The sequence below is a fragment of the Rhinopithecus roxellana genome, chromosome 5 (genome assembly GCF_007565055.1).
Source record: "Rhinopithecus roxellana isolate Shanxi Qingling chromosome 5, ASM756505v1, whole genome shotgun sequence".
In the NCBI taxonomy this organism is placed as follows: Eukaryota; Metazoa; Chordata; class Mammalia; order Primates; family Cercopithecidae; genus Rhinopithecus; species Rhinopithecus roxellana.
This window is the reverse complement of record NC_044553.1, coordinates 78,707,533-78,725,759: the sequence shown is the minus strand read 5'-3', so window position 1 is coordinate 78,725,759 and position 18,227 is coordinate 78,707,533.

The following is an 18,227-nucleotide window of genomic DNA, read 5'->3' as shown; positions in this document are numbered from 1 at the left end:
CCCCACAAATAAAAGTTTGCTGGGATTTTGAGAGCGATTGCATCAAATCTGCAGATATACCATCTTAACAATATTGAGTCTTTGAATCCATCAACATTGTATATATCTTCATTTATTTTATTTTACTTTTTTTTTTTTTTTGAGATGGTGTCTTGTTCTGTAGGTCAGGCTGCAGTGCAGTGGTGTGGTCACAGCTCACTGCAGCCTTGAATCATTGAATTCCTCAAGCCTTGAGGAGCCTTGTTACTCCCACCTCAGCCTCCCCAAGTGCTGAGATTAGTCATGAGCCACTGCGTCCAACCTATATCTCTCCATTTATTGGAAGTTTTTAAATTTTCTCTCAGCAGTGCTTTGTAGTTTTGAGTGTACAGAAGATGGTTAACAGTATACAGATGTTATGCTATTTTTTGTTAAATTTATTCTTTATTTGCTATTATGGACAAATTTGCTTTTTGAGTGTTCATTGTTAAATGATAGGAGTATATAGGCTGGGCGCAGTGGCTCACGCCTGTAATCCCAGCACTTTGGGAGGCTGAGGTGGGCGGATCACGAGGTCAGGAGATCGAGACCATCCTGGCTAACACGGTGAAACACCGTCTCTACTAAAAAATACAAAACATTAACCAGGCGTAGTGGCAGACACCTGTAGTCCTAGCTACTTGGGAGGCTGAGGCAGGAAAATGGCATGAACCTGGGAGGTGGAGCTTCCAGTGAGCTGAGATCGCGCCACTGCTCCAGCCTGGGCGACAGAGCAAGACTCCATCTCAAGAAAAAAAAAAAAAAAGATAGGAGTATATAAATCACATACCATAAATTCACCTTTTTAAAATATACAATTACGGGCTGGGCACAGTGGCTCACGCCTGTAATCCCAGCACTTTGGTAGGCAGAGGAGGGCAGATCACAAGGTCTAGGAGTTCAAGACCAGCCTGGCCAATATGGTGACACCTCGTCTCTACTAAAAATACAAAAATTAGCCAGGCTTGGCTGCTCGCGCCTGTAGTCCCAGCTACTCAGGAGGCTGAGACAGAAGAATTGCTGGAACCCAGGAGGTGGAGGTTGCCGTGAGCCGAGATGGTGCCATTGCACTCCAGCCTGGGTGACAGAGTGAGACTCCATCTCAAAATAAAATGTACAATTATGTATTTTTTACTATAGTCGCAAAGTTGTGTAACCATCCCCACTATCTGATTCCGGAATATTTTTATTACACCAAAAGAAACCTGTATCTATTAGTAGCCTTCACTGTCTCCTGTCTTCATACCCTAGCAGCCACTAATCTACTTTCAGTCTTCTAGAGATTTGCCTATTCTTGGCATTTCGTGTAAGTGGAATTATAAAATATGTGGCCTTTTGTAGCTGGCATCTTTCACTTAGCATGATGTTTTCAAGGTTTATACAAGTTGTAGCACTATCAGTACTTCATTCATTTTAATGGGCAAATAATATTCCATTGTATGGATATACCATATTTTATTTAGCCATTCATCAACTGATGAACACTGGGTTGTTTCTACTTTTTTGCTATTATGAATAACACTACTATGAATAATTGTTGTGTAAATATGTTTCCATTTTGGGGAGTATATACCTAAGAATGAAACTGCCAGGTCATATGGTAACACTATATTTAGCTTTTTGAGGAGTTGCCAAACTCGTCCGAAGCAGCTGCACCATTTCACATTCCCACAGCAATGTATGAGAGTTCCAATTTCTCCACATCCTTGCCAACACTTGTTATTGTCCATCTGTTTTATTATAGCCATTCTAGTATGTGTGATGTGGCATCTCCTTGTGGGTTTGACTTGCATTTCCCTGATGGCTAATAATATTTACAGTCTTTTCATGTGGGTGTTGTCCACTGGTATATCTTCTTTGGAAAAATATCTGTTTAAATCCTTTGCCCAGTTTTTGAGGTATTTGTCTTTTTAAGCTGTAGTTGTTATTTTATATTCTAGATACTAGTCCCTGATCATATACATAATTTGCAAATAATTTACCTCATTCTCTGTGTTGTCTTTTCACTTTCTTTATAGTGTCCTTTGAAGCCAAAAGATTTCCATTTTGATGCAGTACAATTTATCTATTTCATCTTTTGTTGCTTGTGCTTTTGCTGTTGCATGTAAAAAGACTTTGCCTAACCTAAGGTCATGAAAGTTTATGATTATGTTTTCCTCTAAGAGTTTTAGAGTTACAGCTATCATATCTAGGCATCTGAGCCATTTGCAGATTGGACTTAATTTTTGTATATGGTCTAAGGAAGCGATCAACTTCATTCTTTTGCATGTAGATATCCAGTTGTCCCAGCATCAGTGATTTGATGATAAGATATTTTTCTCTGTTAAATTATCTTGGCACCCTTGTTAAAAAATCAATGGAATATAAATGTATGTGTTTACTTCTGGACTCTCAATTCTATTTCATTAATCTATATGTCTGTCCTTATGCCAGTACTAAACAATCCTGATTGCTGCAGCATTGCAGGAAGTTCTGAAATCAAGAAGTGTAAGTCCTTCAATATTGTTCTTCTTTTTCAAGATTGTTTTAGCAAATCTGGGTCTGCTGCATTTTTATACAAATTTCAGAATCGGTTTTTCAATTTCTGCAAAAAGAAGCTGGGATTTTGATAGGTACTGCATTGAAAGTGTAGACAAATTTAGGGAGTACTGCCACCTTAACAATATTGTCTTCCAATCCATGAATATGGAACATCATTCTATTTATTTAAGCCTTCTTTAATTTCTTTCAATGTTTTGTAGTTTGCAGCATATGAATCTTGTGAGGTTTTTGTTTGTTTGTTTGTTTGTTTTTTGAGATGGACTCTCACTCTGTCTCCAGGCTGGAGTGCAGTGACACAATCTTGGCTCACTGCAACCTCCACCTCCCGGATTCAAGTGATTCTCCTGCCTCAGCCTCCTGAGTCGCTGGGACTGCAGGCACACACCACCACGCCCAACTAATTTTTGTATTTTTAGTAGAGGTGGGGTTTCACCATGTTGGCCAGGATGGCCTCTATCTCTTGACCTCGTGATCCACCCACCTTGGCTTCCCAAAGTTCTGGGATTATAGGTGTGAGCCCAGCCAAATCTTGTGCTTCTTTTGTGAAATGTATTCCTAAGTAATTTATCCCTTTTTTTTTTTTTTTTTTTTTTTTTTTGGAGACAGAGGCTGGAGTGCAGTGGCACAATCTCGGCTCTCTGCAACCTTCGACTCCCTGATTCAAGCGATTGTCCTGTGTCAGCCTCCTGAGTAGCTGGGATTACAGACATGAGCCACCACACCTGGCCAATTTATCCTTTTTTATGCTGTTGTAAATGGAATTATTTTCTTAATTTCTGCAAGCTTGCTAAATTTGTTTATTATCTCAAAGTTTTTTGTGGCTTCCATAAGATTTAATAATTCTTTCCATAGAATAGTCATGTTATCTGAGAATAGAAGTAATTTTACTCTTTTTCAACAGCGATGCCATTTATTTCTCTCATTTTGGAGGAGGGAGGGAGGATCTAATTTGCGTGGCTATTATTTCCAGTACAATGTTTGCACAGGTGTAGTAAGAGGAAAAATCCTTTCCTGCTGATCTTAGGGGTCAGACAGTTACAGTCTTTCACAATTAGGTGCTATGTTAGTTCAGGACTCTTTGTAGATTATCTTTATCAGTTCAAAGAATTTCCTTTCTATTTCTAGCTTTCTGAGAATTTTTATCATATAAGGTATTGGATTTTTTCAAATTTTTTTTCTGCATCACTGACCTGATTTAAAGCTTCAATCTTTTATTCTATTAATGTGGTATGTAACACTGATTGATTTTCATATCTTCAGCCAACCTTGCTTTCTTGGGAAAAGTCTCAGTTGGCCATGCTGTACACTCTTTTTCATATGTTGCTGGATTCAGTTTGATACTATTTGTTTTGGAGAGTTTTACATCTATACTGACGAGAGATATTGGTCTGTAGTTTTCTTCACTTTTGTTTGTTTTTTCTTGTGATGTCTTTGTCTGTTTGGGGTACTGGGGAATTATTGGCTTCATAGAATGATTTGGAAAGTGTTCTCTCCTTTTCTAAGTTTTGAAACAGTTTATAAGGAATTGTTGTTAATTCTTCTTTACCTGTGTCATAAAATTCACCAGTGAAGTCATCTGTGCTTGGGGCTTTTCTTTGTGGAGAGTTTTTTGATTATGTATATTGATCTTGCATACTGTGATCCTGCTAAACTTGCTTATTAGTATTCCTCGTTTTAAAGTACATTCCCTAGAATTATGTACATATATGTATTCTGTAATTAAAGACAGTCTTACCTATTACTTTCTAATTACATGCCTTTAATTACTTTTTCTTCCCTGATTGTACTGGAAATTCTACTCCAATACAATGTGGAATAGAAATGGAGCGAGACAATATTCTTGCCTTTCTCCTGATCTTAGGGAGAAAGTATTCAGTCTGTACCATTAAGTATCAAGTCAGCTGTAGTTATTCGGTAACTCCTCTGTTGTGATGTCCCTCTTTTATTGTTGATTTTGGTAATTTGTATATTCTCTCCTTTTGCTTGGTCAGACCAGTTAAAGCTTTATCAGTTTTGTTGATTTTTTTTCTTTATTTTTATTTTTGAGATAGAGTCTCACTGTCGCCCAGGATGGAGTGCAATGGCGCTACATCGGCTCACTGCAACCTCTGCCTCCCAGGTTCAAGCGATTCTCCTGCCTCAGACTCCCGAGCAGCTGAGATTACAGGCGCCCACCACCATGCCCAGCTAATTTTTGTATTTTTATTAGAGATGGGGCTTCATCATGTTGGTCAGGCTGGTCTGGAACTCCTGACCTCGTGATCCACCCACCTCAGCCTCCCAAAGTGCTGGGATTACAGGCGTGAGCCACTGCGCCCAGCCGATTTTGTTGATTTTTTTAAATGAACCAACTTTTGTTTCCATAGATTTTCTCTATTTCTTTTTTCTATTTCATTTATCTCTGCTCTTTATTATTTCCTCCCTTCTTCTTACTTTGGTGTGCTTTGTTTTGTTGTTTTGTTTTGTTTTTGGCAGATGCATATCTTGATATGCTTAGTTTGAGTTTGATTTTCCTTTCTTTTTTGAACTACTTGAGGTGGAAGCTTAGATTATTGATATTTGGTTTTCTCCCATTCTAATATAAGCATTTAATACTATAACTTCCCTGTAAGCACTGCTTTAATGACATACAATGAATTTTGACATACTGTGATTAAATTTTCATTCAGGTCCATTTAAACTTTAATTTTTATTGTGCTCTCATTTTGGCCCATGAGTATTGACAAGTGCCTGGTTTAATTTCCCAATATTTGGAGATTTCTCTATTTTCTTCTCCTATTGATTTCTATTTAATTCTGTTGAGTATGGAGAACATATTTTGTATGACTTCAATTTTAAAAAATTTGTTGAGTCTAGTTTTATAGCTTAGTATGTTATCTGTACTGGAGAATGTTCCAAGTTTGCTTGAAAAAAAAATGTGTATTCTAGTGTTAATGGACTGAGTATTCTATCAAAGGTAGGTCAAGTTAGTTAATAATGTTGTCTGACCCAAGGTCGCAAAGATTTTTCCACTGTTTTTTGTTTGTTTGTTTGTTTGTGTTTTTTTCTAAAAGGCTTATAGTTATATTTTCCGTGTATGGTCATTTTGAGTTACATTTTAAAAAAAAGTCAGTCAAATTTAGGAGAAGGGAGTTGTATACCAACTTTAGTGACAATAATGTTAATAAGTTAAATATTGATTGACTTTTAAAATATGGTGTGGGCCAGGCGCGGTGGCTCAGGCCTGTAATCCCAGCACTTTGGGAGGCTGAGGAGGGCAGATCACAAGGTCAGGAGATCGACACCAGCCTGGCTAATGCGATGAAACACCGTCTCTACTAAAAAAAATACAAAAAATTAGCCAGGCATGGTGGCAGGCACCTGTAGTCCCACCTATTTGGGAGGCTGAGGCAGGAGAATGGCATGAACCCAGGAGGTGGAGCTCGCACCACTGCACTCCAGCCTGGGTGACAGAGTGAGACTGTCTCAAAAAATAAATAAATATAATAACCAGTTGTCCCATCCTAATTTGTCACAAAGACTATTATTTTTCCTTTGAATTGACTTGGCACCATTGTCAACTATCAATTGTCAGTTGACCGTATATATGTGCCTCTAATTCTGGACTCTCAATTCTGTTCAGTTGATGGAGTATATGTATCTATCCTTTTGTCAATACTACACTGACTTAAATACTGTAACTCTACAATAAGTCTTACAGTGTAGCAGTGTGAGTCTTCCTAATTTGTTCTTTTTCTCAAAATTTGTTTTGGATATTCAAGTTTCTTTGTATTACTATAAATATTTTAGAATCAACATATTGATTTTTATGAAAATCCTGCTGGGCTGTTGATTGGGATTACGTTAAATCTGCTGATCAAGTTGGGGAGAATTGGGACTTTAAAATATAGATTTTTCTGTCTCCAGGTGGATAGTGTAAAAAAGCAAAAAAGAAAAAAATATATATTTTTTCCAACTTATTGCCTCTATTTAGGTCTTCTTTAGTGTCTCTTATCAATGTCTTGTTTTCAACATGTCAACCTTGCATGTTTTGTTAGATTTATGCCAAGTATTCCATGTTTTTTGTGCTATTTAAAATGGCATTTTTTTAAAATTCCCATTTTAACTGGGCATTCCTAATATATAGAAACGTAATGATTCTTCTCTGTTGATCTTGTATCTTGTAACCCTGATAAATTTACTTACTAGTTGTAGTTGCTTTTTTGTAGATTCTTTGTGATTTTCTACATAAACAATTATGTATTCTACTAACAGAGACAGGTTTATTTCTTCCTTTCCAATCTGTAAGACTTTTATTTATTTGATTATATCTTTATTGACTTCTGGCCCTGGTTAGGACCTCCAGTAGAATGCAGAATGGGAGTGGTAAGGGTGAACATCCTTGCTTGTTCCTGACTTAGAGTAAAAGACTTCAGTGTTGTTTTTTGTTGTTATTGTTGTTTTTTTTTGAGACAGAGTTTCACTCTTGTCACCCGGGCTGGAGTGCAGTGGTGAGGCCTCTGCTCACTGCAACCTCCGCTTCAGGCTCCCGAGTAGCTGGGATTACAGGCATGCACCACACCCGGCTAATTTTGTATTTTTAATAGAGACAGGGTTTCACCACGTTGGCCAGGCTGGTCTCAAACTCCTCACCTCAGGTGATCCACCTGCCTCAGCCTCCCAAAGTGCTGGGATTACAGGCAAGAGCCACCGCGCCCAGCCGATTTCAGTCTTTCACTATAAAATACGACAGTAGGTACAGGTTTTTTGTGGATGTCTTTCACTGAGTTGAGGAAGTGCCTTTTAATTCTTAGTGTGCTGAGAGGTTTTAACATGAATAAATGCTGAATTTCTCCTATGTCTCTTAACTTCTTTTTCATATTTCACCTTATTACCTTTCTTTGTTGAATTCTTGGTAATTTCTTTTTTTTTCTTGAGACAGTCTCACTCTGTAGCCCAGGCTGGAGTGCAGTGGCCGGATCTCAGCTCACTGCAAGCTTCGCCTCCCGGGTTCATGCCGTTCCCCTGCCTCAGCCTCCCAAATAGCTGGGACTACAGGCACCCACCACCTCGCCCAGCTAGTTTTTTGTATTTTTATAGTAGAGACGGGGTTTCACCATGTTAGCCAGGATGGTCTCGATCTCCTGACCTCGTGATCCGCCCGTCTCGGCCTCCCAAAGTGCTGGGATTACAGAATTCTTGGTAATTTCTTAAGCTCTACTTTTCAGTTTACTATTCTGTCTTCACCTTGGTCTATTCAGCTTTTTCACTTGTCTTTTGAGTCTTTTTTATTTTAATTATTGCAGTTTCATTTGTAGACGTTTTATCTGGTTCATCTTTAAGCCTAATTAGGCCGGGCGTGGTGGCTCACGCCTGTAATCCCAGTACTTTGGGAGGCCAAGGTGGGCGGATCATGAGGTAAGGTGATCGAGACCATCCTGGCTAACACAATGAAACCCTGTTTCTACTAAAAATACAAAAAATTAGCCAGGCGTGGTGGCGGGCACCTGTAGTCCCAGCTACTCCAGAGGCTGAGGCAGGAGAATGGCCTGAACCCAAGAGACGGAGCTTGCAGTGAGCCGAGATTGCACCACTGCACTCCAGTCTGGGTGACAGAGTAAGACTCCATCTTAAAAAAATAAATAAAAATAAATAAATAAATAAATAAATAAATATGCCTAATTAATATTATTAGGTTCTCATTATATTTTCAGTATCTTTTTTCACTTCATTAAATACATTAAAATACTTAGTTTCTATTCTGTGTCTCATCATTCTATCTTATGCAGTATTTGTGGGTCTCACCCTGCTATTTATTTATTGTTTCTGCTGACTCATACTCCTTGTGGTTTGTTTCCATATGAACTTATTGTTAATTATGAGGTCATGTTTCTTGTAATTCTTTGTGGGAATTTTTTGAATCTCTGTTTAAAATGTATTCTTCCAGAAAGGCTTTTTGTTTGCTTTTGCCAGGCACCTAAAAGTACTTCCAACTCAGATCCACTTTAAACATTTTTTTGGCTTAGGGTTTTTCTGGTCATACAGGGAATGTAATTTTGGGCTTTTCTCTGCATGAATGTTGGCTTTTGGACTTCCTTTTTACCCTGTGTTGCGTCTCCGGCCACAGCTAAGTGGATACAGCAAAGTCTTCTGTAGGTGAGTTGTTTTCCCTGTACTCCCCTAGGGTACTGACTTCTGAGAAGTCCCAAATTTGGAGGAGAGGAAGGGTCCTACCTCCTAGGACCAGACTTCAGGCCTTTCCTCCTCTTTCCCGATTAGTTTTGGGACCCCTAAAAGCAGAGCCTCAGACAAAGGTTTTTGTGGAATTAATTTGGGACGTAATCCCCAGGGAGCAGGAGTAAGAGCTGGAGAGAGAAACAAAGGAAGAGGGAAGCCCAGGACAAGGTCACGTTATCACGGGGACCTGGGACCTCTGATAGGTGCTTGATTCCATAGGAATTCTTGATTCCATAGGATCTTCCAAGGAGTCTTAGGAAATGGGAAGATACAAAAAAGACACATTGAGTATTTGCTCGTGTCACTCATTGGCCAAGAGTGGTCTCACAGACATGAACTCCCCTGAACTTAGGGTCTGCGCATGCATAAGGGTCCAGGAGATTCCAAGAGCATCTGCCCTATGGAGTCAGTGAGACTCAGACAGGGAGGGGTGGGCCCCATGTGCCCAAAGTGAGGTGGTACCCACAGAGCACTCATCACCTCAGCAGTGGCCGGAATCAGAACTGGGGCCAAGCAGACTGAAGTGGTGCCCAGGAGGTGCCTGGCACACCAGCCATTTACAACCCAGGGCCTCAGGAAGCACAGGCCCCAGTGCAGGCTCACCCTGATGGGGTCATGCCCTTGTTATTTTGGCTTCTGACTGATTCCCTGTTTAACACCCGTTCATCTGTGCTTTCACATAAGACATATTTGATGTTTTATTCAGCATTTTTAGGAAGAGATTTCTCTATTCAGTTAGTCTGCATATTTCTGGATACAGAAGTAGTCAATATTTTCAAAATGCTTCTATATGCATTTTAATATTCCTTTAAAATTTTTCCAAGTATTGAAATCAAGCATCCCTTTCTGGAGTTCCTATAATCCACTTTTGTGCCCCTAAACAGGCCAGCCAATAATGACAACAACAACACAGCAGCTCCCAGCTTTTGAACACCTACTATGTGCTGTTGTTATTGACTATATTACATTTCTATATGCTATAAACCCAATAATAATAGACATTGTTCTATACAATTGCTTTTTATAATCAGTTAACAGAAAGAAGAAGAAATATGTATTTATACTTACATAATTACCTTTATCAGCACTCTGTTTTTCCATATGGTTTTTGAGTACTGTTGGGGTCATTTACTTAAATTCTGAAGAACTTCCTTTATTGTATCTTATAAGGTAGATCTGGTAGCAACCAATTATGTTTATTTTTGTTTATCTGGAAATGTCTATATTTCATTTTTCTTGTTGGAATCTAGCAATGGCAACAGCCATCCATCTAGAGTGGCCACTGCCAAAACACCAGCTGCAGCAGGGAGGCATGGTCCTCACCTCTTGCTCCACAGACCAGGCAAGGCAGGAGCCCTGCCTTCTTGGGCGTGGCTGCAGCCATCCAAACCAGGCTGAAGACTCAGGCATCCCTGCATTCTTGGGGGAACAGAAAAGGCACCCCTTGCTTTTCAGGCTCAGAGTGCCTACTCCCACTGCCTGGCTCCTCCCTGCTGTTGGCACCCACTCCAATCTTGGAACAATGTTGGGGCCAAGCCCTGACACCATGAATAGCAGCATGAGGTGGACCAATTCCTGGGCAGAGGAAAACAGGTCCCTGGTGAGGCCCCACTTTCAGGTCAGGGAAGGCCTGAAGGCTGTGGGCCAGGCTGCCAGTCCCACAGTCAGAGTAAGAACTGGTGCCTTTTCCAGGCCACCATGGATGCCCATGGACCAGTCATTGCACACTTCCTTCCCTCTGAGGCCCATAAAAGCCCCAGGCTCAGCCAGAGCTGAATAGCCAATGGGATGACCAGCTGCAGAGATGAACTACCCTCTCCAGGGCCTCCTCTCTGCTGAGAGCTGAACACTCAACAGGACGACCTGCCTACAGAGAGGAGTTACCCACTGCAGGCCTCCTCTGAGCTGTTCTAACACTTAATAAAGCTCCTCTTCGACTTGTTCACCCTTCACTTGTCTGCATTCCTCATTCTTCCTGGACACAGGACAAGAACTTGAGCAAAGGCACCACCAGCCACAGGTTTCTGGCCAAAAAGTCGAAACCCCAAAGATCCCATAACACTAGTTTTGCTGGAAAAGATTGTTGGCTGACAGGTTATTTTCAGCAGTTTGAATGTTTAATCCCACTGCCTTCTTCCCTCCATTTTTTTCTGATGAGAAGGTTGCTGTTATTGTTATTGGGATTCCCTTCGACATGACAAATCATTTTTCTCTTGTTTTCAATATATTCTCTTTCTCTTTAGCTTTCCAGAGTTTTAATAGAGTGTATCTGAGTGTGGCTCTCTACTACTTGGAGTTCCTTAAGATTCTTAGATGTGTAGCTGAGTGGTTTTCATCATTTTTGAGAAATTTTCAGCCATTACATCTTCAAATATTTGTTGTCTTCCTTTCTTTTTCTCCTCTTTCTGGTACTCCTATTATATATATTTTGGTGCACTTAATGATATCCCACATTTCTCTAAGGCTTTGTTCATTTTTCTTCATTCCTTTTTCTCTTTGTTCTTCAGGTTGCATATTCTCTATCAATTTATCTTTAAGTTCACTGATTCTTGCTTCTGCCAGTTCAAATTGATTACTGAACTCCTCTACTGGATTTTTCATTTCAGTTATTAGAATTTTCAACTTTGGAATTTCCATTTTGTTTTTTCTTATACAATTTCTATTTCTCTGTTGATACTCTCTATTTGATGAGACACTGTCATTATACTTTACTTCTTTATTTTGTCTTGTCTTTCTTTTTAGACAGAGTCTCACTCTGTCACTCAGGTTAGAGTGCAGTAGCATGATCTCAGCTCACTGCAACCTCCGCCTCCCAGGTTCAAGCGATTCTTGTGCCTCAGTCTCTCAAGTAGCTGAGATTACAGGCATGTGCCACCATGCCTGGCTATTTTTTTTTTTTTTTAATTTTGGTAGAAATGGAGTTTCACCATGTTGGCCAGCTGGTCTTGAACTCCTGACCTTAAATGATCTGCCTGCCTTGGTATCCCAAAGTGCTGGGATTACAGGCGTGAGCCACTGTATGCACCCATAATTTTTATATTTTTAGTAGAGATAGGGTTTTGCCATGTTAGGCAGGCTGGTCTTAAACTCCTGGCCTCATGCACTCTGCCCACCTCAGTCTACCAAAGTGCCAGGATTACAGGAGTGAGCCACTGTGCCTAGCTTTTTTTTTTTTTTTTTTTTTTTTTCCGACAGTATCTCACTCTGTCACCCAGGCTGGAGTGCAGTGGTGAAATCATGGCTAATAGCAGCTTCAAAATCCTGGGCTCAACCAATCCTCTTGCCTCAGACTCCAAGTAGCTGAGACTACAGGCATGTGCCACCACATCTGGGTAATTCTAAAATTTTTTGTAGAGATGAGCCTCTCTGTGTTGCCCAGGCTGGTCTTGACTCCTGGCCTCAGGCAATCCTCTCAGCTCAGCCTCCCAAAGTGTTGGGATTACAGGCGTGAGCCACCATGCTCCTCCTTCCTTTACTTCATTTTTTTTTTTTTTTTTTTTTTTGAGACAGAGTCTTGCTCTGTCACCAGGCTGTAGTGCAGTGGTGTGATCTCGGCTCACTGCAACCTCTGCCTCCTGGGTTCAAGTGGTTCTCCTGTCTCAGCCTCCCAAATAGCAGGGACTATAGGCACATACCACCACACCCAGCTAACTTTTGTATTTTTAGTAGAGGCAGGGTTTCACCATGTTGGCCAGGATGGTCTCGATCTCTTGACCTTGTGATCCGCCCGCCTCGGCCTCACAAAGTGCTGGGATTACAGGCGTGAGTCACCACACCTGGCCTCCTTTACTTCTTTAAGTGTGGTTTCCTTTAGTTGTTTAATGGCTGCTTGGACGTCTTTGCTTGCTAAGTCTGACATTTGGACCCTCTCAAAGGCAGATCTGTTGCCTGCTTTTTTCTTGTGTATAGGTCACATGTTACCCTTTCTATGCACGTCCCATACTTTTTTGTTAAAAACTGTATTTTATAATATATATAGTATATACGTAGTTATATATTGTTAAAATAATACATATTTATAGTATAAAATATAGTAACATTGGCCAGGCATGGTGGCTTGCGCCTGTAATCCCAGCACTTTGGAAGGCCAAAGTGGGCAGATCACCTGAGGTCAGGAATTCAAGACCAGACTGGCCAACATGGTGAAACCCCATCTCTACTAAAAAATACAAAAATTAGGCCGGGCGCGGTGGCTCAAGCCTGTAATCCCAGCGCTTTGGGAGGCCGAGACGGGCGGATCACGAGGTCAGAAGATCGAGACCATCCTGGCTAACATGGTGAAACCCCGTCTCTACTAAAAAATACAAAAAACTAGCCGGGTGAGGTGGCGGGCGCCTGTAGTCCCAGCTACTCGGGAGGCTGAGGCAGGAGAATGGCGTAAACCCGGGAGGCGGAGCTTGCAGTGAGCTGAGATCCGGCCACTGCACTCCAGCCCGGGCGACAGAGCTAGACTCCGTCTCAAAAAAAAAAAAAAAAAAAAAAAAAATACAAAAATTAGCTGGGCGTGGTGGCACCACCTGTAATTCCAGCTACTTGGGAGGCTGAGGCAGAATTGCTTGAATCCAGGAGGTGAGGGCTGCAGTGAGCCGAGATCTCGCCACTGCACCCCAGCCTGGGCAACAGAGTGAGACTTCATCTCAAAAAAAAACCAATAAAATATATTAATGTTTCAGATAATAAATTGCAGCAACTCTGGATACTAACCACAACCCCTCTGCCCCATGCACACAGCTTCTTGTTTTTGTTGTTTGCTTATTTATTTAGTGGCCTGGCTGGACTATTTTAGGGAAGTTTATTTCCCTGCTGTGTGCAGTTTCTGACGTCATGCCTAAGAAGCCACAGCCTTGTGTATGTGTACTGTCACCCTGGAATGACCATGGCTTTAAGATGGCTTTCTTTGTGTCTGTTCTTGAGCTTTCTGTTAACCTGTAGATGGGTGTCACACCTCTACTAACTGCTGACTGGTTCCTCTATTGTTTTTTATCACTTGGGCATAAATTTCTCCACAGTCCAATCAAATTAAATTCAAGCCCCTTTGCTCTGTTGCCCAGGCTGGAGTGCAGTGGCATGAACATGGCTTACTCCAGCCTCGACCTCCTGGGCTCAAGCAATCTTCCTGCCTCAGCCTCCCATGTAGCTGGGACCACAGGTGTGTGCCACTTATCTGGCTAATTTTTTTTTTTTTTTTTTTTTTTTTGAGATGGGGTCTCACTTTGTTGCCCAGGTTGGTCTTAAACTCCTGGCCTCAAGTAATCCTCCCACCTTGGCCTTCCAAAGTGCTGGGATTACAGGTGTGAGCCACTGCGTCTGGCCAATAAATGTTTCTTTATTTGCTATATGGTCTTAAGAAAAATTCCAGAGAATGTGAATGGTTGTTTTTAAAATTATTTTTCATCAGTTATGGTTGTGTTGTCTGCAGAGCTCCTCCTGCCAGCATTCCAGATGTCCTCTCCCTAAAATCTCCTCTTGAATCCTAGTGTTCTAAGATTTCACAATGATGAGCCTTGGTGAGAGACTGCTTTGTTTTATATATATTCATTTTGCCAGGCACTCAGTAGACTCTCAATTAAGCACTTTTGTCTTTTCTGAAAATGTTGATTTTGTTTTATTTTATTTTATTTTGAGACGGAGTCTTGCTCTGTCGCCCAGGTTGGAGTGCCATGGCTTGATCTCAGCTCACTGCAAGCTCCGCCTCCCGAGTTCACACCTTTCTCCTGCCTCAGCCTCCCGAGTAGCTGGGACTATAGGCACCTGCCACCACGCCCGGCTAATTTTTTGTATTTTTAGAAGAGACAGGGTCTCAATCTCCTGACCTCATGATCTGACTGCCTTGGCCTCCCAAAGTGCTAGGATTACAGGCGTGAACCACCACGCCCGGCCTATGTTTCTAACTCTTGTGTGTGTGTGTGTGTGTGTGTGTGTGTGTGTGTGTGTGTGTGTGTGTTTCTAACTCTTTACCCCCGTTATCTCTGTCCTCCTTTTCAGGAAGTTCAATCAGTCAGATGTTGAATCTCAGATTGATCTAATTTTCTTATTTTTTGTATCCTGTTGTTCATCTCTGAGTCTTTCTGTGTAACTTTCTTTTTTTTTTTTTTTTTTTTTTTTTTTTTTTTTTTTGAGACGGAGTCTCGCTCTGTCGCCCAGGCTGGGGTACAGTGGCCTGATCTCAGCTCACTGCAAGCTCCGCCTCCCGGGTTCACGCCATTCTCCTGCCTCAGCCTCCCAAGTAGCTGGGACTACAGGCGCCCGCCACCTCGCCCGGCTAGTTTTTTGTATTTTTTAGTAGAGACGGGGTTTCACCGGTTAGCCAGGATGGTCTCGATCTCCTGACCTCGTGATCCGCCCGTCTCGGCCTCCCAAAGTGCTGGGATTACAGGCTTGAGCCACCGCACCCGGCCTCTGTGTAACTTTCTGAAAGGTTTCCTTGACTTTACCTTTCTACCACTCTCTCACATTTTAAATTCTTGTTCTCTGATTGCTCCACCTTCTATGGCATCCAGTTCCTGTTTTGTGGATGCAGTATATCTTCCAATCTCTCTGAAATGATCAATGGCAGTTTCTTCAACATTTTCTTCTGCTCTTTGCATCATCTTTGTTTCCTCTGAGTTCCATTTGTACTGCTGTTTTAGCATCTCTCTTACATCTTGGAAGCTTCCCTCAAATCTCTAGAGAAGCTGAGCATGGTGGCTCATGCTTGTAATCACAGTTACTCAGGAGGCTAAGGTGGGAGGATCACTTAAGGCCAGGATTTCAAGACCAGCCTGGGCAACATAGCCAGACCCCATCTCAAAAAAAGTCTCTGGAGCGGGGCCCCTTGGTGTGGGACAGGACATCTTACCATGAAAGCATGCTCATGGCCCCTAGACAGTACATTCCATGGAGGAGAAGGAGCCAGCCTTGGAGTTGGATACACCTGGCTCAGAATCCAGCACCATATCTGCCTGCTTTTTTATTCTGATTGGATAACTCCCCTGAGCATCAATTTCCTTCTCAGTAAGATGAGGATAGTAAGACATCCTGTGGGTCACACAAGAGCAAGCAAGCGCTTGTCACAGAACAGACACTCCAGAAATGTTAACTTGTCAGCCTTCCCCTTTCAGAAGTTGATCTGAGGTACTTCACTTGATCTAAGGTACTTACCACCTGCACTGATCATTGATGTTCATTTCTCCTCCTTCTCTTTCCCTCCCTCTTTGGCCTCATATGCTCAAGGCCATGCCTCTACCAATCATGGAGGGACAGACCATCTCTGATAATAAGACTTTGCCACCATGCTGCCTTAAGCAAGTGGTTAAGAAGACATATGTTGGTGTCTGGGATCCAAGGCCTGCATCTATCACTGAAATAGCAGATAAGATGTAAAAACAAAGATTTACCTGGCAGCCCCAAGCCTCGTGTGATATCCCTATTTACTACAGTCAAAGAGGAGACAGGAATAATATGGCTTCCAGGACTCAAGAGTCCACCCAAGGGAAAGACTCCCAGTGACAACTGGGATCTGGACCCCAGAAAAGGGCTCTTTGTCTCCTCCTCAAAGATCTGGAGGGTTGTGCCTTAAGAGCAAAGAAAGCATCTTGTAGTCTTCTGGCAGCCTGGAGACCTACCTCTCCAAAACAGCTGTTGGACTTTATGCACCACACACCCATGCTGCCCTGCCTCCCCACCCACCTCCAGTCACCTGCCATCCCCATGTTGCTGCTCAAGTCTAGGCTGAGATTCTGTTCCTTTGGTGGTACTACCTCCCTAGCTGGGCTCTGCACCAAGGAGAGGGAAGGGACAGGTTCCAGGGGAAGGGGGAAGTCAGCCAAGGAGGTCTTGCCCTCGAGTGAGAAGCTATGCATTCTGACCTCTCCCAGAGCATTCTGCAACAGGCACCTGACTTCAAAGGCTCCCCTAAGCACAGCCTGGCCCTATTCCTTCAGATCTCTGAGCCTGCCATGGTGGGCACTCAAGGCAGGCTCTGGGTCTGGGATGGGAGTTTGGGCAGAGCTATGCTGCAGCCTGTGTCCTCTGGGCAGGGCATCCATACAAGGAATTCCAGACTCCTGAGCCCTCTGCTGAGAATGTCTGCCTCCAGGCCTGTGCATATCATCCCTGGGGTGGCAGGTCACCTGAGCAGAACCAGCACACTGGGTGCTCAGGGATCCTGTGCACTCTGGTGACCTCAACCTCCATCTCTGTCGCCTCTCCCAGATTTCTGAGGGACAACTGGGCACAGATTCTGGGACACTTGGGGCGAACTCTAAACTCTTCCATCTAATAGGCCTCAGGGGCACTACCTACGGGCATTGCACCGTGCTAGGTCAGCAGGGTGAAGCAAAAACAGCAAACAGGAGGGGTCCCAGCCCTCTAGCTGGTTGGAATATAAGGCAACACCTGCCAAGTATCCCACAGTAAAGCTGTGGGAGCCTAGAGGATGGAGGTTTTTGGAAAGAATGGACCTGAAAAAGTTCTTGAGCTTGATCTGGGTGGTGGTTCACAGGTTTGTACACCTCTAAAAATCCATCATGCAAGCCAGCCAGGTGTGGTGGCTTTCACCTGTAATCCCAGCACTTTGGGAGGCTGAGGTGGGCAGATCTGTCAAGCCCAGAAGTTGGAGACCAGCCTGGGTAACATGACAAAACCCCATCTCTACAAAAAATAACTGGGCATGGTGGCACACTCCTGTATCCTAGCTACTCAGGAGGCTGAGGTGGAAGGATCACCTGAGCCCAGGAGGTCGAGGCTGGGTTGCAGCAGCAGTGATTGCCCTACTACACTACAGCCTGAGTGACAGAGAAACCCTGTCTCAAAAAAAAAAAAAAAAATCCATCATGCTGTGTACCCTTAAGATGTGTGGATGTGTGCACTTTACCACATGTGTTATTCTTCATTTTTTTTTTTTTTTTTTTTTTTTTTTACTGTAACTGGCCCTGGTCTCAGAACTCAGCAGAGAGTAGACAGGCCAAGCGGGGAGCAGAAGTTAGGTGGCAGGACCTCCAGGGAGGCCAGGTCTGGAGGCCCAGTGATGGCAGTGGGAAGGAGCCGTGGGCATGGGTTGGAGCCATTATCAAGAAAGAAAGTGAGGGCCTGGGGACTAACATAATGTCAGAGACAGAGGCAGCCAAGAGTGAGAGGTCTGGGGTATGAGAGCCAGGGCAGCCTTCTGTTTGGGGAACACCCAGAGACGACTGGGAAGTCCCAGTATGCACACAGTTGAAGGGAAAGTGGAGGAGGGATGTGTTGACTTCTCTTAGGTTCCGAATAGGTGAGGACTGCATAGCTGACAGCAGCTGGAGGGTCCAGGGCACCAGAACATACTCAGGACTCTGAAAGTCAGGCCCTGGGAAATAACTTCAGAGGGTGATCAGCAGCAGCCAGCCCATGGGCCTGAGACCACCACCCATCCCCAATCCCTGGTTTTCCCCAAAGCAGTCTGAGCAGAAAAAAGACCTGAGCCCGTCCCAGACTAG